The 12791-nt window shown below is 38.6% G+C and overlaps 1 non-coding gene across 1 annotated transcript; it reads left to right on the top strand.

Moving 5' to 3' along the window:
- Positions 1-9934: 9934 nt before the first annotated feature.
- LOC127743227 (small nucleolar RNA R71) lies at positions 9935-10038 on the top strand. Its single transcript, XR_008004603.1, has one exon. It is a non-coding gene; the product is annotated as a small nucleolar RNA R71 (small nucleolar RNA).
- Positions 10039-12791: the final 2753 nt, after the last annotated feature.

Raw genomic sequence — 12791 nt, forward strand, 5'->3', positions numbered from 1 at the left:
ATTGTTACTTGTCACCAAGCAACTGAAAACAAAATAGGATAAAAAGAAGAGAATATACAATGAATCTCACAATATCAATGAAACTTAGTCCCAATTAGATGAGCGGGGCTAGTACCTTTTTGCTTCTGAACAGTTTTGGCATCTCAATTTATCCTTTGAAATTCAGAATGATTGGCATCTATAGGAACTCAGAATTTTAGATAGTGTTATTGATTCTCCTAGTTTAGTATGTTGATTCTTGAACACAGCTACTTTATGAGTCTTGGCCGTGGCCCTAAGCACTTTGTTTTCCAATATTACCACTGGATACATAAATGCCACAGACACATAACTGGTAAACCTTTTCAGGTTGTGACTCAGCTTTGCTAAAGTCCCCAGTTAGAGGTGTCCAGAGTTCTTAAGCACACTCTTTTGCTTTGGATTACGATTTTAACCACTCAGTCTCAAGCTTTTCACTTGGACCATCATGACACAAGCACATGGTTAGGGATAGCTTGATTTAGCCGCTTAGGCCTGGATTTTATTTCCTTGGGCCCTCCTATCCATAGTTGCTCCCAATAGTTGTGTGGAGGAAAATGTATCCCTTGAGGCATCTCAGGGATTTCTTGATGAGGGATTTCCTCATGCTCTTGTTGATGTCCATGAGTGGGCTCTCTTGTTTACTCCATCTTTTTCTTAGTGATGGGCTTGTCCTCTTCAATGAGGATGTCTCCTTCTATGTCAATCCCAGCCAAATTACATAGGTGACAAATGAGATGAGGAAAGGCTAACCTTGCCAAAGTGGAGGACTTGTCAACCACCTTGTAGAGTTCTAGAGGTATGATCTCATGAACTTCCACTTCCTCTCCAATCATGATACTATGGATCATGATGACCTGATCCATAGTCACTTCAGATCGGTTGCTAGTAGGAATGATGGAGCGTTAGATGAACTCCAACCATCCTCTAGCCACAAGCTTAAGGTCCGGTCTTCTCAATGAAATTGGATTGCCTCTTGAGTCTCTTTTCCATTGAGCTCCTTCCACACATATGTCCATGAGGACTTGTGATGAGCGGATAATTTGTACGCTTTTTGGCATTGTTTTTAGTATGTTTTTAGTATGTTTTAGTTAGTTTTTAGTATATTTCTATTAGTTTTTAGTTAAAATTCACTTTTCTGGACTTTACTATGAGTTTGTGTTTTTTTTGTGATTTCAGGTATTTTCTGGCTGAAATTGAGGGACTTAAGCAAAAATCTGATTCAGAGGCTGAAAAGGACTGCAGATGCTGTTGGATTCTGACCTCCCTGCACTCGAAGTGGATTTTCTGGAGCTACAGAAGTCCAATTGGCGCGCTCTTAACGGCATTGGAAAGTAGACATCCTAGGCTTTCCAGCAATGTATAATAGTTCATACATTGCCCGAGATTTGATGGCCCAAACTGGCGTTCCAAATCAGCTCAAAACTGCCCGGCATTAAATGCCAGAACTGGCACAAGAATGGGAGTTAAACGCCCAAACTGGCACAAAAGCTGGCGTTTAACTCCAAGAAGAGTCTCTACACGAAAATGCTTCAATGCTCAGCCCAAGCACACACCAAGTGGGCCCGGAAGTGGATTTTTATGTTATTTACTCATCTCTGTAAACCCTAGGCTACTAGTTCTCTACAAATAGGACCTTTTGCTATTGTATTTTCATCTTTAGATCCTTTGATCATCTTTAGATCTTTGGACATCTAGTTCTTAGATCAGATCTTGGTTCTTCTGCCCCTCTCTGGGACCGAAGCCAATGATCACTTTTGTTCTTATGTATTTTCAACGGTGGAGTTTCTACACACCATAGATTAAGGTGTGGAGCTCTGCTGTACCTCGAGTATTAATGCAACTACTATTGTTCTTCTATTCAATTCATCTTATTCTTGTTCTAAGATATCACTTGATCCTCAACTTGATGAATGTGATGATCCATGACACTCATCATCATTCTCACTTATGAACGAGTGCCTGAGAACCACTTCTGTTCTACAAGCAAACAAGGCTTGAATGTTTATCTCTTGGATCCCTTAAACAGAATCTTCATGGTATAAGCTAGAATTGATGGCGGCATTCAAGAGAATCCGGAAGGTCTAAACTTTTGTCTGTGGTATTCTGAGTAGGATTCAATGATTGAATGACTGTGACGAGCTTCAAACTCGCGATTGTGGGGCGTTAGTGACAGACGCAAAAGAATCACTGGATTCTATTCCGACATGATCGAGAACCGACAGCTGAATAGTCGTGCCGTGACAGGGTGCGTTGAACATTTTCACTGAGAGGATGGGAGGTAGCCACTGACAACAGTGAAACCCTACATACAGCTTGCCATGGAAAGGAGTAAGAAGGATTGGATGAAGACAGTAGGAAAGCAGAGAGACGGAAGGGACAAAGCATCTCCATACGCTTATCTGAAATTCTCACCAATGAATTACATAAGTATCTCTATCTTTATCTTTATGTTTTATTCATACATCATCCATAACCATTTGAGTTTGCCTGACTAAGATTTACAAGGTGACCATAACTTGCTTCATACCAACAATCTCTGTGGGTTCGACCCTTACTCGCGTAAGGTCTATTACTTGGACGACCCAGTACACTTGCTGGTTAGTTGTGCGAAGTTGTGATAAAGAGTTGAGATTACAATTATGCGTACCATGTTGATGGCGCCATTGATGATCACAATTTCGTGCACCAACTTGGTCCGACCTTTGATCAAATTTGACCGTTCTAGTGTAGGGGCGTGCGTTTTCTTGCATCATTGGCAAGTGGAACGCCAACCTTACATTTTTCGGACTGAAATCTAAGTATTTTCCCCGAACCATTGTAAGCCAATTCTTTGGGTTTGGGTTCATGCTTTGATCATGGTTCCTAGTGATCCATGCATTGGCATAGAACTCTTGAACCATTAAGATTCCGACTTGTTGAATGGGGTTGGTAAGAACTTCCCAACCTCTTCTTCGGATCTTGATGCGGTTTTTGTAAACCACACTTACTAACCGACAAGTGCACCGGGTCGTACCAAGTAATACCTTACGTGAGTAAGGGTCGATCCCACGAGGATTGATGGATTAAGCAACAGTTATTGAGTGATAAGCTTAGTTAGACAAGCAGAAAATGGTTTTGAGATATTCAAAGAGCATTAAACAGCAAACTTGGAATATTAAAGACAGGCAGATAAATAAGTTGAGAATAAAGTATTGAGAAAGCAGTAAAGATTTCAGAGTTATCTAATTTCTGGATTAATTTTTATTACTAATTAATTTAATCATGCAAGATTTAATTTCATGGCAAACTATATGTGACAAGACCCAAATTCCTTAGACCTTCCTAGTCTCCTCTAAAATTCATTAATTGCCAATTCCTTGGTCAATTAATTTCAATTAGAGGGTGATGATCAATTTCTAGTTTATATGCCAAAAGAATCCTAATTATCCACAAATAAGGGGGATTATATGTCACGTATCTCATTAAATACAAACAATTAAAAATTCAGTATAATATGTTTTCAAGCTGTTGTGCAAGTAAAGAGCTTTTCCAAGTTTTACAAGAACTCAATCAGAACATGGGTCATACTTCCGTTCCACCCAATGTTTATAGAATAAAGAACGAAAACAATTATTGAAATATAAATCAAGACATGAATTAAATTAAAAAGATCAAACGAATCAATCCATGAAAATAGACAGAGCTCCTAACCTTAACAATGGAGGATTAGTTGCTCATAGTTCAGAGAAGAAAAATAATAAGGGTTCTGGTAACAATGTGTGGGTCCCTGTCTAAATGTACAGAGTTCTTATTTATAACTAATCCTAATAAATTTAAAATCTAATTATCTAAAAATAATATCTTTTCCTAAAAATTAAGATTTGAATTTAAATTTGAATTAATTAACAAGTCTTCAGCTGATGGGTGGGGACCACTTGATTTGTCCATTCTGCAGCTTCTAATCTGTGTTTTCTGGGCTGAACACTGAGTCAGAATGCGGCCTAAAATCCACGCTAGTGATTTTTGTAAATTCTGCAGATCACGCACGTCACGCGTACGCGTTAGTCACGCGTACGTGTCGCTGGTCTTCTTCGCAGACGCAACCGCGTCACTGAGCAAATCTTCAAATCACGCGTATGCGTCAGTGACGCGTACGCGTCGCCATGGATACTTCCAGATCACGCGTACGCGTCAGGCACGCGTGCGCGTCGCTCCTCGCAGCCATCTCCTTTGATTATTGTACTGTAGAAACTCCATCAAATTCTGTCGAATTCTACCTAAAATAAATAAAATTACACAAAACTTAAAATAGCATCCATAGTGGCTAAAATATAATTAATTCTTAATTACACTCATCAATTTAAGTGCAAATTCACTAGGAAATGATAGAGAAGATGCCCATGCATCACAATACCAAACTTAAACTGTTCCTTTTCCTCAAGCAACAGCTCGTGTCTCTTCTTATAGTGGGGTTTACAACTGTAATCCTGAATAGGTTTGGCATCTCACTCTCTTTTGAATCAGAAGACTTGATGCGGTTTTTGTAAACCACACTTACTAACCGGCAAGTGCACCCGGTCGTACCAAGTAATACCTTACGTGAGTAAGGGTCGATCCCACGAGGATTGATGGATTAAGCAAAAGTTATTGAGTGATAAGCTTAGTTAGGCAAGCAGAAAATGGTTTTGAGATATTCAAAGAGCATTAAACAGCAAACTTGGAATATTAAAGACAGGCAGATAAATAAATTGAGAATAAAGTATTGAAAAAGCAGTTAAGATTTCAGAGTTATCTAATTTTTGGATTAATTTTTATTACTAATTAATTTAATCATGCAAGATTTAATTTCATGGCAACCTATATGTGACTAGACCCTAATTCCTTAGACCTTCCTAGTCTCCTCTAAAATTCATTAATTGTCAATTCCTTGGTCAATTAATTTCAATTAGTGGGTGATGATCAATTTCTAGTTTATATGCCAAAAGAATCCTAATTATCCACAAATAAGGGGATTATATGTCACGTATCCCATTAAATACAAATAATTAAAAATTCAGTATAATATATTTTCAAGTTGTTGTTCAAGTAAAGAGCTTTTCCAAGTTTTACAAGAACTCAATTAGAACATGGGTCATACTTCCGTTCCACCCAATGTTCATAGAATAAAGAACGAAAACAATTATTGAAATATAAATCAAGACATGAATTAAATTAAAAAGATCAAATGAATCAATCCATGAAAATAAACAAAGCTCCTAACTTTAACAATGGAGGATTAGTTGCTCATAGTTCAGAGAAGAAAAATAATAAGGGTTTTGGTAACAATGTGTGTGTCCCTGTCTAAATGTACAGAGTTCCTATTTATAACTAATCCTAATAAATTTAAAATCTAATTATCTAAAAATAAAAATAATATCTTTTTCCTAAAAATTAAGATTTGAATTTAAATCGCAGTTAATTAATTAACAAGTCTTCAGCTGATGGGTGGGGACCACTTGATTTGTCCATTCTGCAACTTCTAATCTGTGTTTTCTGGGCTGAACACTGAGTCAGAATGCAGCCCAAAATCCATGCCAGCAATTTCTATAAATTCTGCAGATCGCGCACATCATGCGTACGCATCAGTCACGCGTATGCGTCGCTGGTCTTCTTCGCAAGTCACACGGACGTGTCGGTCACGCGACTGCGTCGCTGAGCAAATCTTCAAATCACGTGTATGCGTCGCCATGGATACTTCCAGATCACGCGTATGCATCAGGCACGCGTGCGCTTCGCTCCTCGCAGCCATCTCCTTTGATTCTTCTGCTGTAGAAACTCCATCAAATTCTGTCAAATGCTACCTGAAATAAATAAATTTGCACAAAACTCAAAATAGCATCCATAGTGACTAAAATATAATTAATTCTTAATTAAACACAACAATTTAAGTGCAAATTCACTAGGAAAAGATAGAGAAGATGCCCACGCATCACAACACCAAACTTAAACTGTTGCTTGTCCTCAAGCAACCAAAACTAATATAAGCTTAGGATGTGAATTTGCATGAGAATGAGAGTTCGATTAAGTTCGTGTCTCTTCTTATAGTGGGGTTTACAACGGCAATACTGAATAGGTTTGGCATCTCACTCTCCTTTGAATCAGAAGAATGTAAATGTCATTCGAAATTAGAATTCGGATAATATTATGAATTCTCTGATCTTTTATATTTCAGATTAATCCTTGAACACAGCAAAATTTACCTTAATTTATTTTTCTTTAGTGCTTTGCACCTTGAGCCTAGTCGTGACTTTAAATGTTTTGTCTCAAGAGTTACTTGACACAGAAACACCACAAGCACTTAACTAGGGAACTCTCTTTGAGTTCTAATTTTTCTTTCAGTTACTCCCAGACAGTGGTGCTCAAAGCCTTTGGCATACTCTGTTAAACGCACTTGATCTCGACTCTAAGTGTTCTGTCTCAAGAGTTACTTGATACAATCACACCACAAGCATATGACTAGGGAAATAACTCTTTGAGATTTTAATCATGTCTGACCTCCCAAGTCATTGATGCTCAGAGCCTTGGACCTTGCTTTTATTTTTTTATTTATATATAAGTTTTTTTTCTTTTACTGTTTCTTTTGCTTCAAGGATTAAATTTTTCTAAATTTCAGAGAAGTCATAATAATTCTCTAAATTCCTGTTCCTTATACATCAACATCTCTTGATTCAAATTCAAATATGCACTGTTTATATCATGTATTCAAAAATCACAGAAACTACCACCACCTTTAAGTAAATCAGTCTATTCTTAAAATTAACTCAATTTTCTCATGTAATACATCACTTCTTTTTCTTTTCTTTTTAGATTCAAGTTCAGTGAGTGGTACATGAAACATCTTTTCAGAATTAAAGCAATTAAAAAAACTAAATTAGTCCTAGGATTCTAACAAATAAAGGATCATGCAGCAAACTAAGCAAAATAGCATAAAGCTGGAACATAACATAGAAAAAAGATGGGAGGAATAAAAATGAAAGAAACTCAACCACCTTAGTTATCCTAGCAGTCGCTTAATTCTTCATGTTGTATTCCTCAGTGAAGATGATTCGCCTCCCTTTTGTGCCAGAAAACCAATAAGCGCAGCATCCAACAACACCAAACTTAAACGTTTGCTTGTCCTCAAGCGAAGAAGAACTAAAAATAGAAGAGACGAAGATCATGAGAAGAGGAAAATAAAAGGATAAAAGAATAAGAGAGAATTAGGATTGGAAGAGAGAGAAAAAGAAAACTAGGCGGCGCAAGCGACGCGTACGTGTACGTCACGCGTACGCGTACGTCACGCGTACGCGTGGGTCGCGCTTTCTTCATAATGACGCGTTAGCGTCAGTCACACATCCGCGTGCCCTGGATTTTGTGCGATTCACACGAAGCTAGCCGCGCACCCGCGCGACCTTCTGTTCACATGGCTTGGGAGCCAATTATTCATACGACGCGTTCGCGTCATGCACGCACTCGCGTGGATGGCCGTATGTGCAACTGACGCGAACACGTCAGTCACATGTCTGCGTGCTCTAACTTGTACTTTTAGAACACTTCCTGCCCCAAACCAGCACAACTCTCTGCCCAAACACTCTTTTACGTCGAATTTGCAGGTCACGCATTCGCGTCGGTGACGTTTGTGCGAAAGGCTCCATTCTGGCGCCAATCCCGCGCAACTCTTTGTCAAATTTATTTTTCACACACATCCATCTGACGCGTACGCGTCATTGACGCTTGCGCGTCGTGTGCTCTTTTCTCCTTTTTTTTGAAATATCCAGTTCTTGTTCTAAAATAGCTGCATAATCAGAAAATTAGTAAGAACTCAATAAATAAGAAAACTGCTACTAGGAAAAATAAAAATAGCTAAGGATACGAAATTATCAAGTTGCCTCCCGACAAGCGCTTCTTTATCGTCACTAGCTTAACGGTCAGCTCCTCTAAGGAGGAGGATCATAGGGGCTCAGATCTTCACCCCTTACTTTGAACTTCTTTCCTGTGTCTCCATAACGTAGCTCAATATGCTCCAGAGAGAGGATTCTGATTACTGTATAAACCCATGCTAGATTGCTGGTCAACACCACCTTCATTCCTGGGGAGAAACCTTCAGTGGGAATCTTTTTGTTTCTCCATCCTCTGGGTACTTTCTTCTTTTTGGGAACATCCTCCTTGGTAGATGATGCATTCCCAACACCAAACTTAGGTTTGATGTCAGGAGAAATTTTATTGATTGTTACCAAGGGAGGCTTGAGATGCAGATTCTGCTGTGTATCATCAGGGTGTTTTTGAACGTTTGGATCAATAAGCTCAGCCTGCATGCACCTCTCTTCTTCACCTGTTGGCTATATATATTTGAAGACATGAAAGACCAGTTGCTCATTATGCACTCTAAGCACTAATTCATCCATTTCTACATCAATCAGAGCTCTTTCTGTGGCTAGGAATGGTCTTCCTAGAATTATAGAGGCATTCTCATCCTCCCTCGTGTCAAGAATCACAAAGTCTGCTGGGAGGAAGAACTTACCAACTTTGACCAGGATATTCTCCACTAATACGTATGCAGGCTTCATAGATTTGTCTACCATCTATAATGCTATCTTTATGGGTTGTGCCTCCTTGATTTGCATCTGCTTCATCACATATAAAGGCATTAGATTTATGCTTGCCCCCAGATCACATAGGGCTTTCTCAAAGGTTGTGCTCCCAATGGTGTATGGAATTTGAAAGCTCCCTGGATCTAGCATCTTCCTTGGCAAGTTATTCTGAATGATAGCACTACATTCCTTAGTCAGGACTACTGTCTCATCTCCCTTTAAACGCTTTTTCTTTGACATCAGCTCCTTCATGAACTTGACATAGATAGGCATTTGCTCCAAAACCTCAGCAAAAGGAATATTGATTTGTAACTTTCTGAAGATTTCCAAGAACTTTGAGAACTGCTTGTCCTTGGTCTCCTTTTGAAGTCTCTGAGGATACGGCATCTTAGGCTTGTACTCAGGAGCCTTTGGCAGTGTAGGATAAGTGTCAAGCGAGTCTGGGAATGAGTTGTCTGCACGCTTTGGAGGGGCGTGCTCTACTTCTTCCTTCTTCTCCTCTGGAGCTTCTTTTTCAACTAACTCTTCATTGACCTTGGTCTCAGAGCCAGCTACTTTACCACTTCTCAATTGAATAACCTTGCAATCTTCTCCTGGGTTCACCATTTGGAATTGTGTTACTAGGAAGGCTATTAGTGGTCCTCTGATTAATTTCATTAACTCTGGTGGCTATTTGGCCCATTTGAATCTCCAGGTTCTTGATGGATGCTCTGGTTTCCTGTCTAAAACCTGTCAATATTGCTTCCAAATCATTGTTCTGTTGGAAACCGCCCTGAGAATTATTGTTGAAGTTCTGAGGTCTCTGAGGTTGATCCCTCCATCCAAAATTCAGGTGATTTCTCCATCCCTGGTTATATGTCTTAGAATATAGATCATTGTTGGGATTCCTAGGACCACTCCCCATGTAATTCACCTGTTCAAAAGAGGGTTGAGCATAATCATAATTATCATTTTGAATAAAGTTACCTGCCATGTCATAGGAGACTTCCTGTGGTGGATTTTGGGTGTTGATAGCTGATACTTGCATGCCACCCATCTGTTAAGTAAGTAGATTTATTTGCTAAGACATCAGCTTGTTCTGAGCAAGAAGAGCATTAACAGCATCTACTTCCAACACGCCTCTCTTCTAAGGGGTTTCAAAATTCACAGGATTCCTATTAGAGGAGTATAAATATTGGTTGCTTGTAACCAATTCAATAAGCTCAATAGTCTCCTCTGGTGTCTTCTTCTTGTGCAATGAACCTCCTGCAAAATTGTCTAGGCACATCTTGGACATTTCACCCAAGCCTTCATAAAAGATATCAAGTTGAGTCTATTTGGAGAACATGTCAAGAGGGCATTGCCTAGTCAGTAGCTTGTATCTCTCCCAAACTTCATACAAAGTTTCACCATCCTTCTGTCTGAAGGTCTGAACCTCCACCCTAAGCTTAGTCAGCTTCTTTGGTGGGAAAAATTTAGTGAGAAACTTAGTAACCACCTTGTTCCAAGTGTCCAAACTCTCCTTTGGTTGGGAATCTAGCCATAACTTTGCTCCATCCCTTAGAGCAAACGGGAAGAGCATGAGTTTGTACACATCTGGGTTCACTCCATTTGTCCTCACAGTATCACAGATTTGCAGGAAGTTAAAAATAAACTGATTTGGGTCTTCGTGGGAAAGACCATGATACTGGCAATTTTATTGCACCAGAGTGACCAGTTGAGGCTTCAAGTCAAAGTTGTTCGCAGAAATAGGAGGCACCACAATGCTCATTCCATACAGATCCACTATAAGAGCGGAAAAAGAACTAAGTACTCTCCTTTGTTGTTCATTCCCATTCGGATTTGCTGCATTGGCATTCTCAGTATTATTCAGATCTATAGTGGATTCTGCAGCCTTGTAAAGTCTTGCTTGTTGTAAACGCCGCCTGAAAGTCCTTTCAGATTTAGGATCAAAGCCTAAGAGATGTTCTTTGTCTCTGTTCATGCGCATAAACAAACAGCAAACAAGAAAAGATGGAAATCTCTACGTCAGAGTGTAGAAAATTTTCAATGAGGTAATCTGTGTAAATTAATAAAATAAAAATAGTAAATAATAAATAGGTAACACCAAATTTAATTTCAGAAATTAAGAAAAATATTGGTGCTATTTATTTATTTAAAAATTTATTTAATTTTTTTTTCAAAATTTTGTTTTTGAAAATTTTTTTTAAAAATACAATTTAATAAAATTAAAAAATAAAATGCCTAATCTAAGCAATCAAACAACTAATAGTTGTTAATCACTATCAATCCCCGGCAACGGCGCCAAAAACTTGATGCGGTTTTTGTAAACCACACTTACTAACCGGCAAGTGCACCGGGTCGTACCAAGTAATACCTTATGTGAGTAAGGGTTGATCCCACGAGGATTGATGGATTAAGCAATAGTTATTGAGTGATAAGCTTAGTTAGGCAAGCAGAAAATGGTTTTGAGAAATTCAAAGAGCATTAAACAGCAAACTTGGAATATTAAAGACAGGTAGATAAATAAGTTGAGAATAAAGTATTGAGAAAGCAGTTAAGATTTTAGATTTATCTAATTTCCGGATTAATTTTTATTACTAATTAATTTAATCATGCAAGATTTAATTTCATGGCAAACTATATGTGACTAGACCCTAATTTCTTAGACCTTCGTAGTCTCCTCTAAAATTCATTAATTGCCAATTCCTTGGTCAATTAATTTCAATTAGAGGGTGATGATCAATTTCTAATTTATATGCCAAAAGAATCCTAATTATCCACAAATAAGGAGATTATATGTCACGTATCCCATTAAATACAAACAATTAGAAATTCAGTATAATATGTTTTCAAGCTGTTGTTCAAGTAAAGAGCTTTTCCAAGTTTTACAAGAACTCAATTAGAACATGGGTCATACTTCCATTCCACCCAATGTTCATAGAATAAAGAACGAAAACAATTATTGAAATATAAATCAAGACATGAATTAAATTAAAAAGATCAAACGAATCAATCCATGAAAATAGACAGAGCTCCTAACCTTAACAACGGAGGATTAGTTGCTCATAGTTCAGAGAAGAAAAATAATAAGGGTTCTGGTAACAATGTGTATGTCCCTGTCTAAATGTACAGAGTTCCTATTTATAACTAATCCTAATAAATTTAAAATCTAATTATCTAAAAATAAAAATAATATCTTTTCCTAAAAATTAAGATTTGAATTAATTAACAAGTCTTCAGCTGATGGGTGGGGACCACTTGATTTGTCCATCTGCAGCTTCTAATCTGTGTTTTCTGGGCTGAACACTGAGTCAAAATGCGGCCCAAAATCCACGCCAGCGATTTCTGTAAATTTTGCAGATCGCGCACGTCACACGTACACGTCAGTCACGCGTACGCGTCGCAGGTCTTCTTCGCAAGTCACGCGGACGCGTCGGTCACTCGACCGCGTCACTGAGCAAATCTTCAAATCACGCGTACGCGTCAGTCACGCGTACGCGTCGCCATGGATACTTCCAGATCACGTGTACGTGTCAGGCACGCGTGCGCGTCGCTCCTCGCAGCCATCTCTTTTGATTCTTATGCTACAGATACTCCATCAAATTCTGTTGAATGCTACTTGAAATAAATAAAATTACACAAAACTCAAAATAGCATCCATAGTGGCTAAAATATAAATAATTCTTAATTAAACTCAACAATTTAAGTGCAAATTCACTAGGAAAAGATAGAGAAGATGCCCACGCATCAGATCTTATGTCGGATCTTGGGATACTCATTTTTCTTGAGCATGAAAGGGACCTCAGGGATCACTTTCTTCTTGGCCACAACTTCATAGAAGTGGTCTTGANAAAGGTTTGCTCGTTCTCGAGCAAAAGAAGAAAGAAAGAAGGGGAAGAAGAAGAAAATAGAGGAGATGGTGGGTTATAGGAGGTTCGGCCAAGAGGGGGAAAGGTGTTTGTGTTGTGTTAAGATGAAGGAGTAGTGAGGGGTTTATATAGGGTGAGGGGAGGATTGGGTTTCGGTTATTAGGGTTGGGTTTGGGAGGGAAAAGTGTTTGAATTTTTAAAGTGAGGTGGGTGAGGTTTTTAGGGAAAAGGTATGAAGGTGATTGCTGAAGAGAATATAGGGAAGAAGATATGATTTGATTGGTGAGTGAGAGAGAGAGAGAGAGAGAAAGGTGGGGTAGGTGGGGATCCT

Source organism: Arachis duranensis, chromosome 1 (assembly GCF_000817695.3).
Source record: "Arachis duranensis cultivar V14167 chromosome 1, aradu.V14167.gnm2.J7QH, whole genome shotgun sequence".
Taxonomy (NCBI): domain Eukaryota; kingdom Viridiplantae; phylum Streptophyta; class Magnoliopsida; order Fabales; family Fabaceae; genus Arachis; species Arachis duranensis.